The 27844-nt window shown below is 43.7% G+C and overlaps 1 protein-coding gene across 1 annotated transcript in view; it reads left to right on the top strand.

The window, feature by feature from the left end:
- The window catches only part of LOC111871349 (protein phosphatase 1 regulatory subunit 14C), a 217262-nt gene that overhangs the window by 172065 nt on the left and 17353 nt on the right, over positions 1-27844 (top strand). The window lies entirely within an intron of this gene.

The following is a 27844-nucleotide window of genomic DNA, read 5'->3' as shown; positions in this document are numbered from 1 at the left end:
CAGTTCATGGGAATTCTCACTTTCTCGTGTTCTGAGGACATGTCAGTTAATATTTCTGGATGAATGTAAAGTGGCTTCAGCTCTAAACGAAACTGTGGATGTAAGTAGTTCGTCGTGTGTCCATGAAAGTAAATCGCTGCAGTATCTGTAACAGTGTTGTCTGGGCCACATACATGTTGTAGTTTTGTGTCTGTGAGCTTAAAATCTCAGACGTTTCCGCGAAATTCGATGCACCTGTGAGGGTGGTATTTCCAGTTGTTGAGAAGCATGTCGGACCGATTTGTGTGAGCTGTGAGCGAATGCCGCTTCAACCTGACCTTCAAGCATTTGCTTTGCTTTCCAAATGCAACTGACGGTCACAGACTAGTTATACAACTTCTAAATTCATTTATTTTATGGTGATTACTTTTCAAATACCGCCTCGTTGACTACAGAACACGCTTTGCCTTTCTCCTTGACAAGCCATTTTGAGCACTGTGCGGGTGCTAAAATAAAAGGTCAAGCTATACCTGTAAGAGGCCGTGGAGACCCATAGGGTTGTGAGACGCCGAGACTCCCACATTTTCTAGACAGTCGGCTCACAGATGGCAGTGAGGTTTTTAGTCTTACGTGCCGGCTGCCCTTTAGCCCAGGAAGATCCCTGGTAATAATTTGTTAGAGGTTAAATCGACCCCAGGACCATAGTGCGGCTGGAAGGGTTAGGTCAATTGAAAATTCCACTGACATTGGGAATCGAACCCGCGAACTTCCGGCTTGTAGCAAGATACGAAAATGCAAGTTGCCCGAATTAGAAGTGTAAAGACCCTGCTGCACTGAATAACAAGGGGAGTGGGGAGGAGAAACAGACAATTCGAAGTATAAACAAAATCGGTGACCTGTAGCCCGCAAGCGAACTATACTGACCGAGCGACCGCCGTTTGTCGGCGAAATTGGTGCCAACTTTAGCGGATAGAGGGTGTTGCGTGGTCAGCGCACCCGATCCCCACGGCCGTTAATCTCAGAAGAGGTGTTATATGGTGGGGAGTTTGTTTGGATCTGCAGGTAATTGATATTTTTGGAACAAACATAGTACTCCCGCATGCCTCAGTCTCCTTACCGCTACTGTCGTTGCTTTGACCCTAACGTTCATCAGCTGCAAACTTTGGGGTTACGCGAGGTATACAGCATTCGCTCGCCATGTTCTCTTTCCCCATTTTGACCCTGTATTGCTGACTACGATATTTCGTTTCTTGTATCCGTGGGTTTTAATTTATATGCACACAGAAGAAACATGGCTCCCCTATCATAAGGTTCCCATTTGCGGGGCAGGCTGTAATGACGTCTGAAGCCAATTTTCTGACTTCACTGGGGTGCGTCTTTTATTACTATTTATATTGTCCATGAAATGTGCGTAAATATATTATAGGAATGTGTTGTTTCTCTTTAGCAGGGAAATAGGTTGTCGTAAGGACTTTTCGCGCCCCTTGAGTTTTATGGTATCTGTAGTCATGCCTTCTACTAAGTTCTGTAGCATGTCAAGAGGCTATCCTCTCTCCAATTAAAAGTGTATACTATCCAGCCCTCTGGGCTCGAGTTTCCCATACCAAAACAAGAAAATATATAAGTGTTAACATGTGTCCGGAAACTTGTATTTTGTGAGTTATAAGCAAGGCCCGGATTTTGATGACATGTCATCTTTTTTTCCTTGTATCCTATGCGATGCTCTTAAATATATAAATCTCGGATATGAGCTGCTGGTTACAGAAATATAAATTGTATAGGTAATTTTTGTAATTCTTAGGTGTAAGGTCATTTTTTTTTCATTTTTGGGGATTTTTTTGGCAATTTTTTGGACTTTTAATGGTATTTCTTGTCATTTTTGGCCATTTTAGTAAATTTTTCTTCATATGTTTTCTGAAATGTGAATAACATGGAAGCGAAGTGTTCTTTTCTCATTTAGGTCATTTCTCTGGATTTTTTCGGTCATTTTATAGGTCATTTTTTTTTTTTTAATATTTTCAGGTCATCAAAATCCGCGCCCTGGTTATAAGTGGAAGAGTACATTTGTAAGTGCTCAAAATGGACATGCTGAGCAATTCTGTGATCGACCATTGCTCGCTACAGATTAGACACGTTTCGGGTACAGACGGCATCATCACTGTTCACAACCAACACCAACAACTGTTCAGTATTAAGGTGTGGGCAGGGATTTGTGGCGACTGTTTGGTAGGCCCGCATGTTTCGCAACATTGGCGTATAGGCAGCCACTACCGAGATTTCCTCTAACAGGGTCTGCCAAAGCTACTGATACTCAGAGCACGAATGTGGCACATGCGTGATGGTGCTCCGGCACGTTTTATCGGTGGTGAGGAGATGCTCTCACTAACACATCTCATGACCGATGAATAGCTAGAGGACCCCACTACATGGCCGCTACACTCGCCAGATTTCAATCCTCAGGATTCGGCATCTTTGCACGGATGTGGCGCTCCATGATGAGATGTGTCGAGGCGTGCATTGAATTTCATGGGGACATTTTGAGCTCTTGTTGTAAATGTACTCTTTCAGCTGTAACTCACAAATTAAGTGTTTCGGGACACATGTTGATATGGACATTTTTCCTTGTTTTGGTCCGTGGAATTCGTGCCTATAGTTTGTCCGCGTCTTTCAGTTACAGTTCAATAAATAATATGTTCTGCAGTGAGTAATAAACTCTTTGTGATTGGAATTCACGCCCAGCAAGCCAGTTGACGAAAGTGATCTCTGAATTGTTACGCCACCGCTCGGCTAAAATAATTAAGTAACCCACCAACAAGACAAGATTTGGAGCGTTAATAGCGTTCGATGTTCACCTAATTCTAATCTTCCCATAAGGCTCGTGGCTTGCCAACCATAGTTTTACAGGAATTCGGCCCCGCGATTATAGATGGATTGCTGCATTTCCTCTCAGGGCGGGTTTTCATTCCTAATATCCAGCAGGTAGTAAACCAACTGCTCTGCTTTCCGTCATGGCAGCATCATGGCAGAACTGTCGAAAGGCTGATCATTCAACTAAAGCTATAATACTCCTATTGTTTAATGTGTGAAAATAACCGTTTCACGAAATAGAATATAAACTATTCGTAGTTGTAAACGTCATTTGCTAATTTTTATTATACATTATTATACATGCTGTTGGCAGGTGTTTTTGTTGGAAGTAAAGCAGATCCGTATCAAATGCGGGTATGTTTATACAAGTAGCTGTCCATTTATTACGTAGCGAACTACGTCACTCTAAGATTATGACACAGCTGGATAACTGTTTTAGAAGATTATCCCTTACTTCAGAAAATGTCAGAATTCTGTTTCCTGTTTGCTCTTTTGATGGTAGGAATAAAGGAAGAGAAATATCGTTGAGCTAGAAGAGGTTTGTGCCACGTGGGTGAAACGCTGAAAGATGATAGAACACTTTGTTTTACGAGGTGTGACAATAAAGTTCGGGAACTCGACACCGCGTGTTTGCAGTGGCGGCAGTGGACAGAAACCTCGGTATGGTTTGATGATGATGGCATATCAGCGTTTCACAGCTGTGTTGTTGATCTATGGCAGCCTCTTTCTGAGTGGCGTCTATTATTGTCTGAGTGTGTTTTGGTGTGCCTTCGCGAGAATGTCGGAAATTGAATTAGAGCCCTCTGTGAGGGAGTTTTTAGCTAGTAAACAAATAACTCTGCTGCAACACACCGGATTTAGCCCCCAGTGACTTTTTTTCTGTTCCCGAAGATAAAGGAAATATTGGAAGAAGGCATTTTGATGACATTGATTACATCGGGAGTAATATTTACCCCGACGAGTTCGCGAACTTTATTGTCAGATCACATAGATTATTGTGAAATTGCGGCTTGGGGAGGTAGTTTAAACGTAAGAAATGTCTGAGATCTCATGAACAAATTAGTTTTAAGCAAGATTACTATACTACGAACCTTCAGGGAATTTATTGACCAGCTGAGGGACAACCAACCTCTCAAGAAGCACTCCTCTTCTAGGAGTGGGCCCACAGTCGTGAGTCCGCGGGACAAGGAACCAAGAAGAACTGTGCTGACGAGGGCCAGATCGATGTGGGTATCGGAATAGTATCAAAACATCGGTAGGCCTGCTCGCTTCAGAAAGTAGGTCTACTTAAAATAGACACAGAAAAACGTGCAGCAACAACGTTAGTATGCAGATATTACAAGGAAGTGTCAGACTTCAGGTCGTGCAAACTGCTGAATAAACAAACGTTTCTATTCATGCCCTCTTTCTTGTTTATTTATTGTTACAAAACATTTGTACACAGTCCTTTCCGACACACGTTTGTCATGAACTGTGTAGTGCAAATCGTATTTAACGTAAATTTCTTTTATAAGCTCCATCTGAATGCAAAAGTTTCTCATAGTCCCGCTGATTTATTTACATTCTTCAAATTAGGTAGTTAACTCGTTTATACGGCACAATTATTCTGTTTCTGGACATTATCAATCGTCCTGTTTTTATTTGAAACACAGCGTTTCGGAGACTGGATTCTGTCTCCGTATTCAGGTGAAACCTACTCAGTTGGGCCCAATCGATAGAGCTAGTCCCTATCTCCGGACACCAGCACCAACAGAAGACAGGATGTATAAACCATCAGGTAGACTTAAGACAAACATGAAGGGCATTAAACTAACTGCACACATGAGGCCTAGCGCCTGTGTCCATGCATTATTTAACGGCCAGTGTCTATAAAATTGGTTTACTTTCAGAATATAAGTCATCACTGAAGAGACAAATTCCTTGTATAGTACCAACATAAAAACACAACTTTCACTCATAGTTTAAAGTGGACACAACTGCAGTTTTCTGACTTCTGCTGCAATAACGGGAGTGCAGATGGGAGAGATGTCCAAGCTGGGTTGACTGATCGGATGGTCCAGCAGAGACATTCCTTGTGTCTCCTGTAAGTGGTGTTCTGTTCAGTCTGCAAGTCCGCTTCTTTCCATCATATGTCCAGAAACAGTAATTCTAATAGCATACCATCGTCACACACTTTCAGATCATTTATCCAGTTTTGCCACTTTGCTGTTCATTCCTTCCTAGAAACATTTTGATAACTGCGTCTCTTTTTGTATATTTTTCTTCCATAACTCTCAGGATAATTGTTGGCCCCTAAGTATTGCGAATATTTCATAGCGTGAATGACTTACGCAACAAAGCGAGGCCATGGCTCAAGCGGTTAGTCACTGGCTTCCCATCGCGGCGGCCCGGGTTCGATCTCGGGTCTGGTCAGGTAGGATTTGTGGTGGACAAAGTGGCGCTGCGGCAGGTTTTCTCCGAGTACTTTGGTTTCCCCTGCCAATCTTCATTCCATCAATTGCTCCACAATCACCCTCACCTATCATCTGGGGCTGGTACAATAGGCCAGAAGTGGCCGCAGTAGAAGGGACTTAGTCCCACCCCACAAGCAATTAAAAAATTAATTACGCAACAAAGCAAAGTATTGCAAAATATTAACTCGTATGATAACTCAGGCAACTTTTCAATTGGCTGATCGGTGCGTGACTTTTTCCCGCTAGAATTATAGTTCTGAATGACAAAATGGTGCTAAATATAGTTTAGATTTAGTGATAATACATCGTTGAGAACAATTTTCGGATATTTGTGAACTGACGCAGTGGTGAATTGCTTATTCATTTGTCTGTTCATGTAGTTGACGACGGAGTAACTGAAGACGGCAATCTGTAGACGTGAAATGAAACGCGAGGTAGGAAACTGGTATGTTCCGCTGCAGTTAGCCATCGCAGTGTCGAGAGACTGGCGAGGATGTTGAAACTTTGGAATGACTTTAACCTGCCGTAAAAGAACTATAATCCAGAAACTCCTGTAACTTATTTTCCAAATGTGGAGAGTTCTCCGTGCGGGATTGTCTGCAGCCATGAGCACTATGCGCATGCGTTAATGATGGCAGTGTGTAAAGATGAACATCTGAAAGTACGAGGGTAAGTCAATAAGTAAGTTACAAATGGATATAGAACTCAAACATATATGAGTAGTGATTTGAAAAATGCGTTTATTTCTCAACATAACCTCCCTGTACATTGAGGCACTTGTCCCATCGTTTCACAAGCCCCCGAAAACCAGCAGCATAAGATTCTTTGGGCTGCTGTCGGAACCAGACGGTGACTTCCCTTTCTACAGCTTCATCGTCGCGAAAATGTTCAGCCGAAAGATGATGTTTAAGAGGGCCGAACAAATGGAAGTCGCTTGGAGCAAGGTCGTGGCTATACGGAGGATGCTCGAGGACTTGCCACTTGAAATTTCGCAGCGTCTCATTTGTCTTGTTGGCAGTATGGTGACGCGCGTTGTCATGCAAGAGCAACACGCCTTTGGTGAGGAGTTCTGGTCGCTTCCATTGAATGGCCTTACGAAGTTTCCTGAGGATGTTACAGTAGGAGTCGGCATTTACGGCATTTCAATTACGTATGTATTTTGAAAAATAGGTAAATTTATCCATCTAGTTAAGCAGCACGGTATGGAAACTTGTGTGCATTCTTAACTTCTGCACTAGATGCAAGCGATTTGTCAGTTCCATGCTGAAGCTGCTTGGGAGGGTGATATTAAAATGGGTCATGAAGAAGAAAAATGTGATTATGCGATTTGATTTGTTTAGCTTGGGATAGGATCCAGTGGGCAGCTGTTATGGACGTTTGAATTTCTTTATCAACTGAGAAACCGTAAGCTGCTTAAACAGAACTTTGCCCCAAGGAGTTGGTTAGTTACAGAGATAGGAGGTACTTGATGGTGCCCATTGGCGGCGTTTCGTATATACCGAAACTTTGGATACTGTTGCCACAGAGTTAATTAATTTCTTCAGCTAGTAAATGTTATGTTTTGCATAACAACTCACTAATAAGCCTAATGAAACTTGCAAACAGCCGCAAGACTGCTGTTTCATTAACACCAAGCAGTTCCCAGCGGGACTCGTAAAGCTTGCTTCCATGTACAGCAGTTTTCTAGTCGTACAGATTTCTTACTTTAATTGTCTTATTTTAGTTTGTGAAGAACATATTGCTTTAATACAAAATCTATTTTAGATCTGTAGAAATTAACCTCAGAGAAAATGTGGGAGCCTCGTCGTCTCACAGCCTGTTACACGGATAGCTTTACCTTTTTACTTAACCTCAGTGCTTCGTACCGTCGCTGTTTATAGTTGTTGACTTAATCTCTATCTGCTGTGAGAACGAGGGTGCCTCGTCACCAATTAGTGGTGTAGACCGCTATATCATCATTAGGAAGTGACTAGATTCTGTACTCAAATTCCGATGGGAAACTAAAGCACACTTACACAGCGCTTTCTTGCGTAAGGTTCCCTACACAAGGATGACATACCCTGGCTCGTTAGAGATGTGGATTTTACATGACGAGCAGAGCGGTTCATTAATTATCCACATCAGTTCGAAAGCAAAAGACAAGTTTCTCACTGCAGTCATTCTGTTCTTTTTCTCAGTCTATACATTTACTGAATCTTAAGTTGCATCTTTCTCGAAGTTTTATTGACATAATCATCGTAGGACCATAAAGATATAAGTAGTGTCACTCCTACGTCACAAGCTAGAGCGTCTGTCATGTTATTGTTGATCGTTGTAGTAAATAATAAATATGTTGAGGTCGCGACGTTTAATAGTGTAATGTTCGTACAAAATTTAGTTAAAATCGTTGAAGTGGTTTGGAAATTTAAAAGGATCCAAACAACACGGAGAGAATGGTGATATCATAAGCATCATATACAGCATGACTGTATACGCATTGCTAGGCAACGGGTAGGTAAACACATTCCCTTGCTAGGTAACGGACCAGCAAACAAGCGTCCTTAACAGTAGAAGACGGTGTTTTCCGTGGGTTTGTTGTTATGAAAGGGTACGGTCAGAAGACGCGAAGGATTATACAACAGTAGGCGAGAGTAGTCTAGTTAAGTCTTCAGAATTGGCAGCTGCAGAAATGGCAAGAAAGAAATTAGACTGTGCCAAGAATACGTCATGTGTGAGCTGAAGCTACAGTGAGACTATGATAAATCCGTTGCCAGGATATGACTAGTGAAGACTGAGTAATCCTACTGCGTTTGCAACGGTGAACTGAAAGCATGTTGAATAGCGATAGCGCTGTGTTGCCTGTATCCCCGAGTTGTGTGAATGTATCAGGCGCAATAAATCCATCCAATCGAAACCCCCGTCTATAAGTCACCCCAATATGCAATATTTCTTTAGAGAGAATTAGACTGGGGGGGGGGGATATCTTTCACTGGGGGAAGCGAACTTCCGTCAGGAAATATTTCGACACTGGAATGCCCTTCGCACACGTAAGTGAGGCAAGTTTTGAATATCGGCGAGAGACTTGTTATTCTGGGCAGTGTTTTCAAAATTTGTCTCAGTTCCTGAGGACGACTGTCGTATAATGCCTTGACATAGGCGTGTCCGCCATCTTACGAATCCCTGTTACTCACCATTCATCATGATATTCGCGTCTCGTCCAGTTCTGTATGCCCTCCAGACGAATGCTGGATAATGCCTTGAAATTGCCATGCCCCCCTTCTTCCGCATCCCTGTTACCATTCATGGCCATATTCCCCGTGTTCTTCACTTCTTTGTGATTTCCACGTCAGTGTTGGGATACTGCCCTGAAAGAGCCCTCACTAGCTTCCTTCAAATCCTCCTGTTCGCACTCACATAATTGTATTCCCGTATGCATGTAATTCAGCATTGTAGCGTTTCTGCAATTATATACGTCATAAGTCATAATCGATTCTTGTTAGTTTATTTGACGAGCCGTTTTCTGCTGAATTTCGTTTTAGACATCTTTGAGAGTGTATCACAAACAGGTATTGATGTAGGTCGTTGTCGTCGTTAGGAATTTACCTAATAGATACTATTTTCATATAGTAGCGGCTCCGGTCCAGAAAACCGAAATTAACGGCCGTGGAGATTCATTGCGCTGACCACGCGACACCATCTATCCGCAAAAGTTGGCACTAACTTCGCCGACAAGCTGCGGTCGCTCGGTCTGTATAGTTCGCTTGCGGACTCAAGCCACGGAATTGGTATGTTTTTTGTTTGGGAGCCAAAATCCCCATACCGGAGATCTCGTAGGGCACAGAGGAAGGACTTCTTTTTCGTAAGGTTCCCTCCTCACGGTCTGAAATACCCTTAAATGTTTTTTTGGCAGTAGTTATGCAGCTTTGAATAGTAGGATGTTCTGGGTAGTGAATTTGAAAGGGAGCAGCTGTGATCTGTTTGAATGCATTCGAGAATTTTTGTGGGGGACTGAGGAAAACCACAAAACCTCTCGTATAACATTCGGGGGCGAGGATTGAAACCAACACCTCCAGAATAGGAAGCAACCGGGAATATCGGTGAATAGCCTAAGGGTGGTAGCCTATACGAAAATGTGTTTACTTAACTATAGTTGAATCTCAACATGTTCAGTATAGTAGGGAATAATACGGAATTTTTGTAGTTATCTTATCCCTGTCACTCTGCCCATAGTTCTTTCCTCTATGTCGAAGAGCAAGACTACTTGATGTGTCGACACCTGTATGTTCTACGCACGTTTCGAGAATGTTGGGCGGCCTGCCCCAATACTTTTGTACTCTGTGGGCAGGCAGGTGTATTGATCCCCTCTGTACAATGCAGCACCCGCAGCTGTAAAGACGTTCCCCCAGCATCTGCCCAGCCTTGTCCGAAAAGATTCCCACAATCTGGTAACCGATATCAGACTTGGAACCTGAAGTTGCAACGTTTCTCCGTGCTTGTATTTCCTTTTAGACTAATTTATCTGAATATTAGAAAATGTAGACTTTGGTATCGTATGCGTATATCTGTCCCTTGTTTATTTGTTCATTTACTTATTTGTACTTTATTTAACTATGTTAATAATTCAGACTATGTATCATCAAAATAATTGGACGATGGTGAATAATGAATTAGAATTGATGTGGAAAGAACTGATTTTGACCCTAAATATCATCAAAGCAATTACTTTGAGGAACTGAGGAAAACCACTAAAATGTGTCAGTAGTCGGGTTCCGTGCCGAGGATCAAACAGAGTATGAAATGTCCACCGCTTGAGCCAGGTTGCTCGCCCTGGCCTGCCTAATAACTTTTGAACAATTTGACGGATTTCATAAAACACGATTTGAATGTCATATCACTAGATACCACTCCACCTTACTATGTCACCTACTTGAGTTACGTATCATCAGCAGGTAGAATGTAAAAGAAACATAGGAAGACCTAGGAATAGACGAAAATGCCACAACCTTCTTAACTTAAGAACGGGCGTCCGGGCTTCCTTGTGAAGGAGGGAACCGATTCTCGTAGAATTTGGGACGATAAAAATTCTGTTGGAGGCCTCCTCATCTGTAAGCCTATAACTTCCTGTTAACATCTCACCTATACGGCGCCTTTGCGACCTTGTCAGGCGAGAATGATTATGGCAACGTTCAGTGTAATGCCTTAACATTTAGGTTTGGTAACTAGGGACTGGTCACGGTGGCCGCGTGGTCTAAGGCATTAAATGCATTCGCCAGCTCAAACACTGGGATCGTGGGTTCGAATCCCACTTGAGGTATGAATATCTGCGTTTGTGTTATCCTGTGTAGGTAGCGGCCTTGCGACAGGGCTAATCATCCGTCCAAGGCGTCCTACCGATTGTAGGATTGTAACAAATATATAAACATAGAGTTAAGAAGAAGTAAACACAGAGAAAACTAAGTATATGGTACTGTCTCGTCACCGAAGTGCAGGGCAAAGTCAAGACATAAAGATAGCAAACAGATGTTTTGAAAATGTGGCACAATTCAGATATTTGGGAACAACGATAACAGATCGAAACCTGATTCAGGAGGAAATTAAGAGACGATTGAACTCGGGTAATGCTTGCTACCATTCAGTCCAGAACCTTTTGTCTTCTCGTCTGTTGTCCAAAACATAAAAATTAGAATATACAAAACTACAGTTTTGCCTGTGGTTCTGTATGGGTGTGAAATTTGGTCTCTGACATTAAGGGAAGAACATAGACTGAGGGTGTTTGAGAACAGGGTGTTGAGAATATTTGGACTGAAGAGGGATGAGGTGACAGGAGGCTGGAGAAAACTGCATAATGAGGAGCTTCATAACTTGTGCCCTTCTCCAAGTATAATTAGAATGATCAAGTCAAGGAGGATGAGGTGGGCAGGTCATGTAGCACGAGTGGGGGAGACGAATGCATATATGATATTGGTGGGAAAGCCAGAAGGAAAGAGACCACTGGGAAGACCAAGGGGTAGGTGGGTGGCAATATTAGAATGGATCTTAGAGAGATAGGATGGGTTGGTATGGATTGGATAGATCTGGCTCAGGATAGTGACCAGTGGAGGGCTCTTGTGAACACGGTAATGAACCTTCGGGTTCCATAAAATGCTGGGAAATTCTTGAGTAGCTGCAGAATTGGCGGGTCCTCCAGAAGGGCTCAGCTCCATGAGTAACTAAGTAAGTGTTAAGAAGTAACGCAGTTGGTATTAAAAGCCCCTCTTGAGCTGCCAATTCTGCAGATACTCAAGAACTTCTCAGCATCTTACGGAACCCGAACGTTCATTACCATGTTCACAAGAGCCCTCCACTAGTCCCTATAATGAGCCAGATCAATCCAATCCACACCATCCCATTGTACCTCTCTAAGATCAATTTCAATATTGTCGACCCACCTACGCCTTGGTCTTCCCAGTCGCTCTTTCCATCTGGCTTTCCCACCAATATCCTATATGCATTCATCTCTCCCCTATTCGTGCTACATGTCTTGCGAATCTCATCCTCCTTGACTTGATCATTCTAATTATACTTCGAGAAGAGCAAAAATTATGAAGCTCCTCATTTGATAAACAACATTATTAGTAAAATTTAGGCAGTGGAACTAACATGTTAAACAAGTGCTGAAAATGTATTGTGCTGATTAGGGCAAATTAAAAAACGAGATATACAGAAGGAACTAACACTTATTCGGTAACATGAAGAACAGATGGATGACTGTACAGAAAGGTGAGTAGCTGACATGGCCAGAGTTCACAGTGTGGCTCCGAAAACATGCAAGTAATTACAACCGAACTAATATAAGCACACACTGAGGTCGAAACGGTCTTCAGTACAAGCTGAAGGTGAAATCGATTTGTCCTCGCAGCAAGATATTTCCTTCTTTCCGTCTGCAGGGTGCGAGCTGTCGGCGCACTCCTTCCCTTCACGGTCGGGTCGAGTTGGGTCGAGTTGGGTCGAGTGCCGCTATGACATCCGAAACCGGGTCACAGTTCTTCCCTGCCGTATAATGCTTTGCGCCCTTCATACAGGGTTTACCAAAAAGAAAATGCAGGATTTCAAACACCTGCAATTCACTAATGAAAACAGATACAACGATGCTGGTGATTGGTGTGTAACTGTAAACTCTTTAACATTTCACTTCCGTGATATATTGGGTTTCTGGACTTTATCCATCGTCCTAGTTTTTAAGATAACAAATAAAAAACACGACGTTTCGGAAACTGGATCTGTTTCCGTCTTCAGGTGAAGGAAAAGGGGAACACCTATTCTGTTGGGTCCGTTAGAAAGAGCTAGCCTCAATCACGGAAACAGATCCAGTTTCCGAAACGTCGTGTTTTTTATTTGTTATCTTAAAAACTAGGACGATGGATAAAGTCCAGAAACCCAATATATCAGTGTGTTATACACCATCGTCAGAATCCTATAGTAATTTCACTTCCGTGTCCCGTCAAACTCATTCTAAAAAGTTTTAAAATTAAAATTTTAACTTTCAGGTTGTATGTCTTTATATGTCATATGAGGTTACAGTACCATCTACACAAGACACAACAAAAGGAAATACGCAGAGAGCCTACACACACAGACCCGGTAGCGTAGTTGGTTGAGGCACTGTGCTACAAGCTGGAAGGTCGCGGGACCCATTCCCGATGAGGTTATTGCATTTTCCCATTGACCTAATCCTTCCAGCCGCATTATGGCCCTGGGGTCGACTTAGCCTCTAACAGAAATGAGTACCAGAAATCTTCCTTGGGAGTAAAGGGCAGCCGGCGGGTAAGGCTGACAACCTCACCGCCATCTGTGAGCCCACTGTGTAGAAAATGTGGGCCTCCACTGCCTGTTACAAGGATAACTTTACCTCTACTTCAGAATTAAGATTAATCCTAAAATTAGGAGAAGAGTTACGGCAGTTTATAAAGCGTAGCAGTTTCTGCAAAAAAAAAACATTTTTAACGCACCTGATAATGGCAAAATAAGCCGAAACATGACGTGTGAAATCATACAAATAAAGACATACAACCGGAAAAAAAGTTTAGTACTGCGCGCGCATCCCAACAGTAGTTAACGGACTACAGTTTTGACTGTCTTCAGTGACGAGGAAAATTTTCAAATCCCTGGTCGTGTCAATCTGCATAATCTTGTTATTTGCGGCGGTGAGTCTCCCAGAGAACCTTCAGAACGTGAAAGGGACCATCCTAAAGTAAACGTGTGATTCGTAATGACATACGCGCGAGTCATCGGCCAGTCTCTACTTCGATGATGTCATCACTGAAAGCAATTCATTCCTAGACATGTTGAAAAACTATATATACTCTTCGCAATTCAGCAACAATGAAAACAGTATTCTTCTACTGGACGGTGCGCCTGTTCATTTTGTTCACACTGCCCGAAACTGAATATGAATTTCTCAATCGATGGATTGGCCGAGGAGAACCAGTCGCGTGGCCCTCTCATTCGCCTGATATTACGCCTTTGGGGCTATCTGAAAGACCAAGGGTACGGCCAAAGAGTGCACGCTGGATGAACTCAAAAGCACGGATCACTGCAGCAGCTGCAAGTGTTACAAAGGACATGTTACATGGCCTCTGGCAAGGGGCGGACAAGGTGGGGACGCATGCAGAGTTAAGAGATGGCGCTCCGTGTGAAGTGTTTCGCGCTTACCCACTTTTCTGCTTGTTTGCACAAAAACTGTTTCAGTTGATGAATAAAACAGTGCACACAGCGCCCTCGTAATTGTTTTCGCTCCTAAGCTACAGGTACCTTAAATCCCGGCACTCCCTTTGGTAGTAAGTATTTTCTTTATTGCTAGTGGGGTAGGACTAAGTCCCTTGTACTGCGGCCACTTCTGGCCTATTGTACCAGCCCCAGATAGGTGAGGGTGATTGTGGAGCAATTGGTGGAATGGAGATTGGCAGGGGAAACCGAAGTACTCGGAGAAAACCTGCCCCAGCGCCACTTTGTCCACCACAAATCCCACTTGGCTAGACCCGGGATCGACCCCGAGCTGCCGCGGTGGGAAGCCAGCGACTAACCGCTTGAGCTATGGCGCGGCCTCTGGTAGTAAGTAGTAAAAGTAAAACTGTCCCTGTAACAGGCCATGAAGGCCTATAGTGTTGTGAGCTGTTGAGGTTCGACATTATCCAGGCAATCGGCTCAAAGATGGCGGTAAGGATGTCAACCTTACGCGCCGGCCGCCCTTTACCCCAGGAATATTCCTGGTACTCATTAGAGGCTGAGTCGACCCCAGGGCCATAGCGCGGCTGGAAGGATTAGGACCGAAGGAAAGTGAGCTCAGAGAGTGTTTTTCTATGTCGAGAAGTTTACAGACTGAAACCCTGGACCACTAAGCACTGAGAAACACGAGACCAAGAACGTAATGACGCAGATTACTGTACTTTCCAAAGTAGAGCTTTGCGAATTTGTGAACCTCACTGACAGCGATGCTAATCTATTGCATAAACGGGCTATCCTATTAAGAAGTTCCAGAAAGAACGAATAGCCTACTTTACTCTGATACGACACAGGCCGCTTACAAAGCAAAAAAAAAATGGTATACAGACAGACAGAAAGTCAATTTCATAAGCATCCTAACAAAAATAAGGGGGGATTACACAGACAGACAGCAATTTTATGTCATAAACCTCATGAGCCTAACAAATTATGAAGGATACACAGACGGATATACATAGACAGGCAGAAAGACAAGGTGATCTCATAAGCCTGCTTTTAGTTTTTCAAAATAAGGAGAGGATGCTGAAAAGGGCCAAACATATTGCAGTGAGTACCGATAGAAATAAGCAGTTAGTCTTTGAATTTCGTTAAAGATACACTTTACAGCAAAATCTCTTAGCTAAAAGATCAAGACTCCAATGCCTTGCAGTTTGGTAGACAGATAACGTTGCCTGTGGATATCTACACCTATCAGTAACGACAGGGCGTCACATTCCAGGATACTGACCGCCCAGAATGGCACTCTGACAGCTTCGTGATGAAATCTTTCCAGTAGCGCCGGTCTCTGGCCCTCCCACTTCTGGGTTACAGCTTGCACTAGCTGTCAGGTCTCAGATTTCCTAAGATATGCCGTCCTAGCTCGAGCAGCTAAAATTTCAGGAAGTGTAGCGAATGCTACATCCTGCCCACACAACAGTAATGAGATTATGTCACGTCTGAATGCAAAAATGTGACTTAAGCGCTTACTCCTCGCGTATATCTTATACTTAATTAACATAATTTGTAGTAACCTTAATTCTAGTGGACGGTTACAAAGGTTTGAGGGATACCATCAATTCCGAGATACTTTTTATTTTTTTCCTTGGCACTACAGCCCCAGTGGGCCTAGGCCTACCTCCATGAACTTCTCCGTTCACTTCGGTTTACTAGATCTTACACATACGGTAGGACTCCTTGGGCGAGTGATCAGCTCGTCGCAAGGCCTCTACCTGTACACAAACAGAAAAACGCACACAAACATCCATGCCCTGAGTGGGATTCGAACCCACGATCCCGGCTTCCGAGCGAGCGAAGACGGTGCATGCCTTAGACCGCTCGGCTACCGTGACCGGCTTTCCGAGATAGTTTAGTCAATATTAATGATTAGGCTAACGCCTGGATAATCGGACTTAGATTTTTGAGAGGGGTAGCTTGTCTTCTCCACCGCGTCAAAACCGGCTCTGGGGCTCACCCAGCTTCTTATCAAGTGGGTACCAAGGGTATTCCCCCCCCCCCCCACGAGTGTAGAGTGGCTTGGCATGAACTCGAATAATGATTTTCCTTTAGTGTTAAGATTAAGAATGCGTGGAGATGTACCTATACTTGCCTTTGCTTCTTCATAGCATGATGCTTAATATTGCACAGAGTTTCATCTTTTTACGTTGCCTCTATCACCTTTGAAAATGTCAGGGATTGTATGCGTTATTTGTCGGCTCGATTTCACAAGACTGTGCCTAGTGAACCGTTGTTTATCAATGGGCGTCTCTCTGGTGCTTCTCTGATTGCACACTTCCGGCGTTCAGGCATCATGTCACAATATGAAGAATACACACCCATTGTCGTTACGGTCCCAGCTCTGTTGTTATGGAGAAAAGAATAGGGAAATAAATTGACTTGGGCTCAAACTCACATATGGCTTTTCCCCATCTTCGCAAGGTTTGGGTAATATGCATACTCGCCGCTCCGAAACAAAACACGCCTCCTTCTTTTCATAGGCCTTCCCGTGCCTCTTTGCCCTTGGGTCTGCATTCCATTTCTGTTGTGGGCATAGGAACTGCTGGTTTCCGTTGCCCGTGCTTCCTCTACTACTGACTGTTCTGGCTCATACCATCTTCCCCAACTTACTGTCAAATGTTTTCGTTTCGGACATGGTCTCTTCTTGTTTCTCCAACTGATGGTTTCAGGCGGCTCATTTGTCCGTTCCTTCCTGTGCTTCACCCTCATTTCAGTATTCACTGCCACGCAGTAATGTTGATTTGCTGACCACTGTGTTTTAGGCTTGCTTCGCGAAGGTATGCTCCGTTAAGTGCCACGCCATTAAGACGTATGGAGACTGAAGGTACATCTCCACGCATTCGTAATCGCTTCACTAGACATAGATGAGAGCCGAGCTTTACGCTCCGGACTCTTTATCCTCGGGTATGAGTTTAATAGGAGGCTGGGCGAGTCCCAGAGCCGGGTTTGGCGCTGTAGAGAAGAGAAAAATCCGTTATCCTCGTCTAGAATCGACCCCTTGTTCCTCAGTCGTTGAGCGAATGGTCTAGTCACAATACGGACTGAGCTGTTTCGGCTCCCTGCATTCGGAAGGTACCAGTTCAATTTTCGGACTAGTTATATTGACAGTTTATTGTAGTTTTTCTTAGTCGCCATGAAAATTCAAGGAAAACTATTAAATGAACCAGGACCGTGTATTTTCAAATCCGTATCCACTTAGTATTCGTGTCCGTGTCCCAGTCTATTTCGATTCTGTATAATCTCTGCTCCTGAAAGAAGGAGGCTAAGTATCCAAAGAACCAATCTTGCTGGGATTGCTAAAGAAAATTGCTTTGAGAATGGTGCTGTCCGTTGCTGCGTGCACTCAGTCGGAGCAAGTGTCTTTAAGGCTCTGTAACTGTGAACTAAGCCGGTCACGGTAGCCGAACGGTCTAAGGCATGCACTATCTTCACTCGCTTGGAAACCGGGATCGTGGGTTCGATTCCCAATCAGGGCATGGATGTTTAGTTTGTGTGTGTGCGTTTTTTCTATGTTTGTATACAAGTAGAGGCCTTGCGACGAGCTGATCACCCGCCCAAGGAGTCCTACCGAATATGTAAGATCTAGAAAAACCGAAGTTCATGGAGGTAGGCCTAGGCCCACTGGGGCTGTAGTGCCAAGGAAAAGAAAACTGTGAACTAAGCGCCTTGTTTGCACAGCTGAATCCCATCACTGAAATGCATTCTTCTGTGTGGTGTAGTAATCCTGCTTCAACACTAGCAGTCTGAGATTTTAGGTTCTCATTGCAGTGAGTAGAGGGAGGAGGCAGGTTTCTCCTGTAGTTGGTACATAACCACTAAACTACACGGCAACATATCCCTGAATACAGTAACGTTCATCAGTAACTTGTTCGGAGTTTCTTATTGCAGTTGTGTTATTTTGTAGTGGGGCATCTGAGTTTCTGTTGTAACTTTCTCGAGTGGAACGAAGGGAAGGCCATGGTGAAATGTGAGCGCATCAGAACATGATATTACGTATTCCTTTACTGTTTGTTTAGTGAGTGTGAAAGTTTGCCTTTCTGACCAGCTGTAGAACATTAATTGATGTTGTTAGAAGTAAGATACTGGGAAAAATATGAGAATCCAAGAAAGATAGAATATTAGAGGACTGCAGAAAATGACACAATGAAAATCTTCATAATTTGAACTTTGCATATTAATTATTTTAAGGATGATTACATCAAGTAGTACGTGTAAGGGCGGCCGCACACCAACTGCGTCAAGACGAGCATCAAGATATGAGACAAAACACGCAGTCTTGCTTCATTCATGATTCATCATCGTGATGCTGACGTCAGCATCATGATTCATACCTGTGTGCGTCAGTTTTCATAATCTCATTCGTTTCAACTGTGCTCCTTTATTTGCGTCATGTCGCAGACATCGTGTCTTGACTGTCACATGTCTTGACGCATTCCGGTGTGCGGCCTACCTAAGGTGTACATGAGATTCGTAATGATGCTGCGTGAGAATATGGTAAGACACAGGGCCCGTAGATCGCTGAATGCACTGGCTGCAGGCAATACCAGCAAGTGGGGCGGGACTAAGTCCCTTGTACTGCGGCCACTTCTGGCCTATTGTACCAGCCCCAGATGATAGGTGAGGGTGATTGTGGAGCAATTGGTGGAATGAAGATTGGCATGGGAAACCGAAGTACTCGGAGAAAACCTGCCCAAGCGCCACTTTGTCCACCACAAATCCCACTTGACCAGTCCTGGGATCGAACCCGGGCCGCCGCGGTGGAAAGCCGGCGACTAACCGCTTGAGCTATGGCGCGGCCCTAGCCCTGCCTGTAACTCGATATACCAATGACAGTCGGCATTTCTTAAGAAGAGCTTGTTTAGAAGAGCTTTTTTTCGATATTGGATGACGTGAACTGATTGGGAGTATGAGATCTTGAAACGCTAGTACACAATGGAGTATTGCGATCGGAACACATCAAGGGGAAGAGAGAAGCTGCTTCTGACTCTAGGTGTGGACAGGACTGGATTTCATGTGTTAAGGATATCGTTCGATGCCTAGTTTTTATGAACGCAGTGATGAATCTTCTGCTTGCATAAAGACAAGTATGTTTTTTTACTCAGCTTCATCTTGTCAAAGAAAGACTGCCAGAAGTTCGCCAAAGAGAGCTTTCTTTCACGAAAGCAATTAACATTAAGAACGCCGTGATGTATAGGCAACTCACCTTTCTTGAGAAGGCTGCAGACAGTCTAGTGATTAAGGCTCCAGAATAATTTCGAAATGCTTATCTTGCAGAATTATTAAGGTGGAGGGACATAATAACATGATTACAATACAGTTGTTTTAATTTTCGTGTGTTATTTTCCTTTCTTTCTTCTTTTAATTCTGCCTGTTTCCAGCATATATCCTGTCGGGTTTTATTCTGCCCCGTTCTTAACGCGAATATGCCTTCTCAAATGCATTCTAGGGACAAATTTATATGAATTTTGTTTCATTATAATTAATTGAAAAGTAATTTTCAATATGGTTTTCTGATGACAGAATTCCGTTAAATCCGGGTTACATTATAGACAGGTGCACCGTAAAATTTAATAACGAGAAACAACCAGAGGATTGATGCTCTAATGAACTGAACTTAGCTGAGGAACGTCCCCGAAATTCTGAGCGGACAGGATCCTAATTCACTGACCTCAGTTAGAGGAGGAGGTGGGGTGTCAGCCTCCCCCTGACACAAGCAAAATACGCTTTCGAGACGCATTTGAACTGAAAATAGATAGAAGGTGTTTTTTATTGTAAACTGGATCCTTTACAAATTGCTGAAGGAAAATACATTTAAGCTCTGAAATTTTCATGATACATTTTAAAAATTCGGGGCACGTTGAAGATAGTTATTCTAAACACAAATTGATCAGTGTTCGATGCGTTCGCAATGAAAATATCGAAGAGTTCTATATTCTGAAATATGAAGCCGTGTAGTCCGTTGAAAGTTAGCCGACGTTTCGGAGAAACACATCGCCGCCGTCTTCGGAGTCGAATAATAAGCCAAGCAACAAACCAACATGAAGCATAGCTTGCTACCTACTTCACGCTGGTTTCTTACTTCGCTTATTCCTCGACCCTGAAGACGGAAGCGATATGTTTCTTCGAAACGTTGGCTGGCTTTCAACAAACTATACGACGTCATGACCCAGAAGCTAGAAATAACTATTCATTACCACCGCTGCGAGAACTTCAGGTCCTGAAGAATACTGATTGAATGACTTTGGTCTTAGGTGAAAGTAAAGACCACATAAGCCTGTAGTATAGACACACAGAAACAATAACAAAGACTGTTTTATCTCAAACTGCATGTAAATTCATCACCATTAACGTGTTGAATTCATCTTGCCCTCACTTAAACCACAACTCGTCTGAATTTGGCGTATGAGAAAGAAGTAAACAGACATGTGCAATATAGATGTCTCCTTGGAAGTCTGTGATTCCCAGCGCTTTCCTTTCTTCACTTCTTTGCCAAAAGACTAAAATAAAGAGAAGTGCCAGAGATTCAAGAGGGATTCCCCATGCTGCAGCTTCAGTAGATTTAGAAGTTTCTTCTTCACATCTCAAGAGCACTTCATCACTTCTGCTGCAGATGATTACCATTGAACCGGAGTTGATATAAAACACATTGACATGAATTCGATCCAAAGAAGCGCCCTTTGTCAGAATGTATTTGCGAGGTGTATACTCATTACTAGGCAACGACTCGCTAAACACATTCGCGCGGAACAATAGGACTTATATTGCTAAGCAACGGCGCGGTAAACACGCCTCGTCAACAATAAAGGATGTTTCGACCTCGGTGATGTCTGTATTTGTCATACACAGTTTCTTTGCCTGTAATATATTGTCACGTGTATTAGTGACTAGAGACGGGGTTCGAGTTGGTAATTGATTTATTAACAACTCACAATTAGTGGTAACACAATCTTACAGCAACTACATATACGTGGTAATACTTCGTAACTACGAACAGTGATAACACATGAAGTCTTCAACTATTGAACTGCCTTGAACGACGTCTTCCTGACAAAAATATCCCGTCGAAGAGTTTCACTGCTTCGTATGTAGGCTTGGCACGGACCACACAGAAAACACAGTCCCTCTATGCTTGTAGAGGCGTGCTTACATCGCCGTTGCATAGCAACGGTCGCGGCGCGGATCGCATAGACGCCGTATTTCTATTATAGCGTGCGTGTATGTTTTGAACGTTACCTAGCAACTCCCGATGTTTACAGATTCACTGCTTAGTAACGGGTCTATACGCCACAATATTTATATACAATTTTATTTTAGGTAATATATATAAACCTAAAATAAGACTGTCGAAACATATGTACGAGGAAATGGATGCACATGAGAAAGACTGATTTCGACACTGTGTGAAGTACGGGTTATATTTCGTCGATTCGAACTAGAGATTATTTTGATTAACACTATTTAATGTGGAAACCCCCCCCCCTCTTCGCCCAGTCAGAAGTTTGAAGATCAGACATGTTGACGGACACAACCTCTTATTTATCCATTCATTTGACTCACCTCGTACAAAGAACGCATATAAAACCGTTTGCAATCTCGTGGGTATTTAAAAATTAAAATTTAGTGTCAGTATTTATTTTGTCCAGCAAAAGGGGCTGTTTATGGGTCACAGTGGATGACATGCGTGACTATAAACAGACATTGTCTCGATAATCGGTGGAGGAGGGTGCGGTTGTGCTCAGAGTGACTGACCCCAGCCATACAATTGCGCTTCCATGGATGCAGGTATTTCTGGTCCCTATTGTATTTAAAGAACAGACACCGCTCAGCTCCGTTTTGTTCACTGAACCTTACAGTTCGTTGATGTTTCAGCATCAGACGTAATTTCAGTGCACATACACAGGATGCGCCACTTGTGTGTCTGGTACCAGCTCATTTGAAGTAACCCTAGCTCCAGGCCGCGCCATAGCTCAAGCGGTTAGTCGCTGGCTTCCCACCGCGGCGGCCCGGGTTCGATCCCGGATCTGGTCAAGTGGGATTTCTGGTGGACAAAGTGGCACTGGAGCAGGTTTCCTCCGAGGACTTCGGTTTCCCCTGCGAATCTTCATTCCACCAATTGCCCCACAATCACCCTCACCTATCATCTGGGGCTGGTACAATAGGCCAGAAGTGGCCGCAGTACAAGGGACTTAGTCCCACCCCACTAGCAATAAAAGAAAACCCTAGCTCCACGTGTTTTTTATTTGTGTGTACAAGATGGACAGCAGTCAATTTCACGCTCTGGTTGTAGTCCGACTGGCAAGATTTGTTGGTCCAAGATCCAATCTTAATGTACACGTGGAATTCACGCAGGTTCTGGCTGGAGAAGTGTGGACCCGAGCACAGTGGACGCGCAGTTGAAGACATGAACTGTCGTCGCCCACTCGAACACTGGGATCCTGCGTTCGAATCTCACTCGAGGCATGGATGTCTGTGTTTGTGTTGTTCTGTGTGTAGGTAACGGCCTTGCAACGGTCTAATCCTCCGTCCAAGGAATCCTACCGACAGTATAGATTAAGAAACTGAAAAAGTGGCCAGGTTCACAAGGGCTGCAGAGCAACAGATAGACAGATGGAGAGGTGTTAGACGTTAGGGGACTTTGAGGTTATGTTTGTGAGAGAAACGGCCATTTAGAGTCTGTCTTCAGTTTTACTTCGCGTTTTATAATTTCACGTGGTATTTACCAAATTTCCGAGTCAGTAAAATAGACAGTGCCTTAATAATGGTAGTGGGCACCGCTCTTGGCGGGCGTATAGGGACTGTGCAGTGAAAGTTTCACATCGGGACTAAATTGGTGTGGGTATGCTTTGTCATGTTCAGCCGTTTTACCGCCTGGGAAAGAGCTCCCGCGATGCGCATTGTATAAAAGGTTCGGTACCCCCCAAAGTAAGTCTGGGCGCCAGTGGTAAAAGACGAATCCATGCCTCTGTGCCAGGAAATGCAGCCGTTCGCAGCACAGCCAGTCTCTTTACTAACGATTCCAGGAATAACATTCATGACGACGATGATACTGGTAACAAAAACGACAGCAAGATTCTCGGAAGTTTTGTTCTGGTCTTGTCTCTCCATCTTTCATCCTGTATCAACTCCTAAACCGTTCGATATTCTCGAAAGTTCGACGTCAGACACTTTCGCTGAAAGCTGTAAGGCGATTCGACTTTCCGTCGTGTTGATCCATAACAAAACCTGGTTTACGTAAGGCCAGACCCGATCACGGTGGTCTCGCTGTCTGAAGCACGAACAGTCTTCCCTCGCTCGAGCGCTGGAATCGTGGGTTCGAATCCCGCTCAAGGCATAGATGTCTGTATTGTGTGCGTTTATTCTGTTTGTGCTAGCCTGTGTGCAGTTAGCGGGCTTGATACGGGCTGATCCCCCGTCCAAGGAGTCTTGCAAACAGTGTATAGGATCAAGAAACCGAAAAAGCGGCCAAGGCCCAACAAAGAGTTCTTGAGCCGTAATAATAATAATAATAATAATAATAATAATTGTTATTATTAATAACTCATGGAGCTGAGCCCTTCTCGAGAAGCCGCCAATTGTGCAGCTACTCAAGAACTTCCCAGCATTTTATAGAACCCGAAGGTTCATTACCGCCTTCACAATAGCCCTCCACTGATCCCTATCCTGAGCCAGATCAATCTAATCCATACCATTCCATCCTCTCTCTATAAGATCCCACCTACGTCTTGGTCTTCCTAGTGGTCTCTTTCCTTCTGGCTTTCCCACCAATATCCTATATGCGTTCCTCCTCTCCCCATTCTGTTACATGCCCTGCCCATCTCATCCTAATAATTCAGCTCATTTCAAATATTTATTATGTGCCGAGCCAACAGCTGCCAAGGCCAATTACAGACATAGCACAGTGTACATACATTAATAATAATAATTGCAACGGAGGTAACCACATACCAGATCACGTACTGTCATCCCCCGGTGTCATGACCTGCCATCTTATGACTGATCTGTATATCAAAGCCGTCAGTATATGGGGCCACATAGCGTTGAATAGTACGGTGATGGATCGATAATGACTTTGAAAAGGTGTGGAATGAAGCGGTCGCGATCTTTTTGAAGGTATTCGCCGGGTGAACTGAGAGGAACCACGTAAATGATCAGGAGAGTCGGTGTCCCTGCCTAGACTCGAACCAGGCATCTCCCCAGAACAAGGGAGTTGCCGTCTGATCCAACTTGCTCTCTCTGATTTGTTTGTCTGTAAATGAGAAGGGGTATGACTTTCTGACCCAATTACTGCTTGCATTTAGTGTGCGTCGGTCCCAGGAAATCGATTCGTCAGCCCGGAATGGGGCATTTCCATGGTTACTGCGGGTACCACACAAGTCTCCTCGGTGAAACACATTCAGAAAATTGGTATCAGAATATTTTCGTTCGTTAGGTTTTTGTAAGGAAACAGAAGCGTCGGCGGTACGGGACGAGTAACGGTAAAAGGGTAAAATTAGGCAACACTCCATGAAGACATGTGGGGAGTGGAGGCATAGCTCCACCATTCTTGATCTCGGCTCTATATGGTGATCCACACGTTGACACTTTTTCTCTAAAATTCACTTTAACATTATCAACGTGCATGGCGTGACAAATTTTAGGTCTCTGTAATACCAAATTTGGTTAAAACCGGCCGGATAGTTGCGGGGCCGTGGCAGGAGAAGCAGTAGGTCCTTGGTTTTAGCTTCTTTATATAAGGAAATGACATATGTCGAGGTTGTTTGTGATTATTTGCCGCAGTTAAGGAAGGACGTGCCGTAGGCCTGCTGTACCCTTGGTATAGAAAGTTATTGAAATGCGGTAAGGGGTGCGTTACTAACATAAACTTAACGACGTCGATTCCTAAACCGCTCCCTCTCCTGTTCAAGGAAACATGGAGGTCTACCATTGCTCGTCTTGTCTAAAAGCAGGACCTATGTTACTACTCTGATGTTTAACTTGCCGGTCACAGTGGCCGCGCGGTCTAAGGCATGAATTATATTCTACTGCTCAAACACAGGGATCGTGTGTTCAAATCCCATTCAAATGCATGGATGTCTGTGTGTGTTTATTCTGTGTTTGTGCTCTCCTGTGTGCAGGTAGCAGCCTTTCGACGGGCTGATTCCCCGTCCAGGGAGTCCAACCGACTGTGAAAGATGGGAGCTGAAAAAGCGGCAAGGCCCAACAAAAGGCTGTAGATCCATAAATGTATGGATTCCATACTGAAATGATCCTTATTTATTTTTGGTTTGCTTAACAGTGGCTTTAGTTAATGAGATCATACAGCATCGAATACTGAGGTGATTAATAAATTGCAAAGGACGAGGAAGGGAACTGTCATGAGCTTCTTTAAGCGATATATTCATGATGGAATAAGGAAAAGCGCGCGAAACCACAGGTCTCCGGATTAAGATTTGAACTCTGGACCTCCCGATTCCGAAGCAACATTACTAATGACAAGACCGTGATATTCAGTTCCTCTGACTGAGATGTTATTGAATGAGGAGCTGAGACTGTTGAAATTCTCCTACAGTAAACCTGTACAAAGCGGAATCATAAGTAAACTAAAGTCTGTTATTACCGAAAAATGTCTCTGGATACGGGTAACACAATGTGAAAACTGAGTTATGATTACCTTTAATAAACAGAAACTTTTTCACTTTGATATCGGAAAAATACAAGGAGTATTTTAATATATTTGTGGTATGATGGGGTTGTTGATTATGGCTGTTATAAGAATGTAATGGCACACAAGTCTGGTCGAATGTTTTAGTGTAGTGTGTATATAATATTGATACTATATTGTAAAAAGACATTCCTATAACAGGTCGTGAAGGCCCGTAGAGTTGTGAGACGTCGAGGCTCTCACATGTACTCGAGACAGATGGCGGTAAGACTGTCTGCCCTTTACCCTTGGTACTCATTTATTGTGCCTTTTGGAATTAACCAGAGACGAAACGTTCCCGTAGCAGATACGAAAGAGTCGAGGCCAACTGCCGCCAAAATATTTTCAAAATGCTGTAATGACGTGCTGGAAAAAGTTAGAAATAATGAAATTTAAAGGGAAACAAGAAGGACAGCTGAAAATTTATGCTTCTCCCTAGAGGTGGTCAGTTCGAGAATCTCGGCCTAAAGTCCTATCCTGATGGAAGTATTTTGTTGTTCTTCTCAGTCTCTCCAATCGAGTTTCGGTAGTAACCCGCCTCAATTATGCCACGACCGCTTCCTTTCTTATCCTCTCCAATTCTCTGTTCACCAGTCATCCTATCATTCGACTCTGTATAGTCTGAGACATTGACACTTAAGTTAAATATAAAAAACTCCATGGCCTGTAGTCTGCAAGATAACTATACCTACCGAGCGACCGCCGCCTGTCGGCGAAGTTAGTGCCAACTTTAGCGAATAGAGGGTGTCACGTGGTCAGCGCAACGAATCCCCACAGGCGACTTAGGTTAAATATACCACAAATGAATCAGTGAATTAATTGATACAAATTTAAAGTTGTGCTAAGCAGGAACTTACCTGAAACGAAAGTAATTGTTCGTATTCCTTGTGAGTCCGCTGTTACCAGGTTTCCGCTGTATTTCTGTGGCACGTAGCCCGTTGTGGCCCTGAACTGATAGCTCGTATACAGTTTTAATCTGCTCCATTACTCATCGTGAATACGCCTCTTTCCGTTATGGCCATATTGAAGTGCAGTTCATAGTTTAAAAGTGCGTAGCTTACCTTTTTTTTTATTATCGGTGGCTTACTGCTTCCAAGTTTCAACCGTTTCATCTGATCAAGCTGCCATTAAAGTGCTCCTGGGGGTAGGAAAAGTAGATCCCTCTGAAGGATAATTTAGCGCTTTATATGTAAATGACATAATGTTCTCCATGTTTTCCGTTTACATAATGCAGAAATGATGGGAACTCTACTCTAAGGCCTGGACCCCAGACCGTTAATGGGATATTTAAATTATATCGGTATGGCATTTATATACATGCCTTCCAACGCCTGGAAACGAGACTTGCCGTACTTTCAAAAACATTTATACGTCAGTCCACCCAGAAATTTTCCCTTGTACTTTACATAGAAAATTCTCAGGTTTCAGATTTTACTGTCTTCCCCATCCTTTCCAGACAGATCCGTATCCCCGTTGCCATGATACTGTGGGCTCCATTATCAGCCCCAGATCTTGTTAGGGCCCAACCAAATGCGTGAATCGTGCCACAAACAGATCAGGGCCGCTTCCTTGCTTACAGTTCTCAGATTCTGATTATAATTGTAAGGTGTTTGTGGTTTTATTCGGGTCATTCCTGGCGACAGTAGGACTAGTACCTTCAAATAAGCAACTACCATCTCCTTCACCATCGTTATCTATTCAGCAGCATAAGAAAGGCAAAGCTTATCCTTGTAACAGGCCGTTGAGGCTCCCACATTATCTAGACAGTCGGCTTACAGATGGCGGTAAGGTTGTCAGTCTTACGCACCGGCCGCCCTTTACGCCCCAGGAAGATATAGCTCACGCGATTAGTCGACGGCCTCTCACCGCAGTGGCCTGGGTTTGACCCCAGGCTATGTGGAATTTGTCAAGGACATTGTCACTGGTGCAGGTTATCTTCTTAAAATTGCAGCGCCTACAAAACAAGATTCTCCGCACTATTGGGCATTTTCCAAGATGCAGGCCGGTCCGCGGTTTGGATACGGCTTTCCCTCCTTCAACTCCAGGATTACGTGGTACAGGCCGAAGTCTCTGCTGTAGTTTATCTCTTCGACAGAACAGCGATCAAAGCCAGCAAGGAAGCCGTCGAAAT

The sequence above is a fragment of the Cryptotermes secundus genome, unplaced genomic scaffold, assembly GCF_002891405.2.
Source record: "Cryptotermes secundus unplaced genomic scaffold, Csec_1.0 scaffold1, whole genome shotgun sequence".
Taxonomy (NCBI): domain Eukaryota; kingdom Metazoa; phylum Arthropoda; class Insecta; order Blattodea; family Kalotermitidae; genus Cryptotermes; species Cryptotermes secundus.
The sequence above is the reverse complement of the archived record's forward strand: the minus strand, read 5'-3'. Positions and strand labels throughout refer to the sequence as shown.